We start from the raw sequence: 858 nt of genomic DNA on the forward strand, positions 1-858 counted from the left end.
TATATAGTTAACATTACTGTGACGACTGCGCTCCGACTGACCCTTGGAGGATGGAAAAAAATAGTTTAAGGATAATTGACGGGTGTCGTCAATGGGTGTCGTCAATTATTTCACTTCAAAACGACCAGTTAATTAGAGCTTTGCTAATATGGACGAAAATTGCCTATGTTTCAGTGCAAACGAGAGTTGATATTTATAAGTGATGTATCACTGATGAGTTACATCGTCTCTATTTCTGGTTAAATGCTCGATGCCTTAACTAAAATAAAAGAAGAGCCGTCAGTATCTATAAAATCTCTGAAATAAGCGCCATCTAGTTGATTTCTTTGTTATCACAAGAAATTGGAGTATGTTTGATAAATTGCAGCTTGTCAATGTAAAACAAAATGTTACAAAATAGCTATTTGGTACTCGTAGCGACATCTAGTGTGCGAATAGGTACTTAGCGGTCCTTGGGTAGCTGGTCCATTTAGCGACATCTATTCGACAATACTTGTACTACTAACAGTGATTTGTGGACTAACAAATCACACTGTCGTGGTTCGCGACACGTAGACTAGGTGGCGGTATTTGTTTGTTTTTATTGGGAAAGTCTAGAGGACATCTCATTTTTTACCAATTTCAGAAAAAGTTGTCAACTCGATAGTATTTAAAAAAAAACAGAATGTTATCATCACACCGCAACAGATACAATTATAGACTAGATCACATTCCAAGCATAGTGTACCTGGGGACGTAGCTTAGGTTGCGTAGCGAGAGGTACTTTATAAGTATAAACTGGGATTCACTTCATAACTTGATATTTATTATATTTTTTACATGTTTACTTCTGAAGGCTACTTTATAGATCTACCAAGA

The sequence above is a fragment of the Hyposmocoma kahamanoa genome, unplaced genomic scaffold (assembly GCF_003589595.1).
Source record: "Hyposmocoma kahamanoa isolate Upper Pololo Valley unplaced genomic scaffold, ASM358959v1 67, whole genome shotgun sequence".
Taxonomy (NCBI): Eukaryota; Metazoa; Arthropoda; class Insecta; order Lepidoptera; family Cosmopterigidae; genus Hyposmocoma; species Hyposmocoma kahamanoa.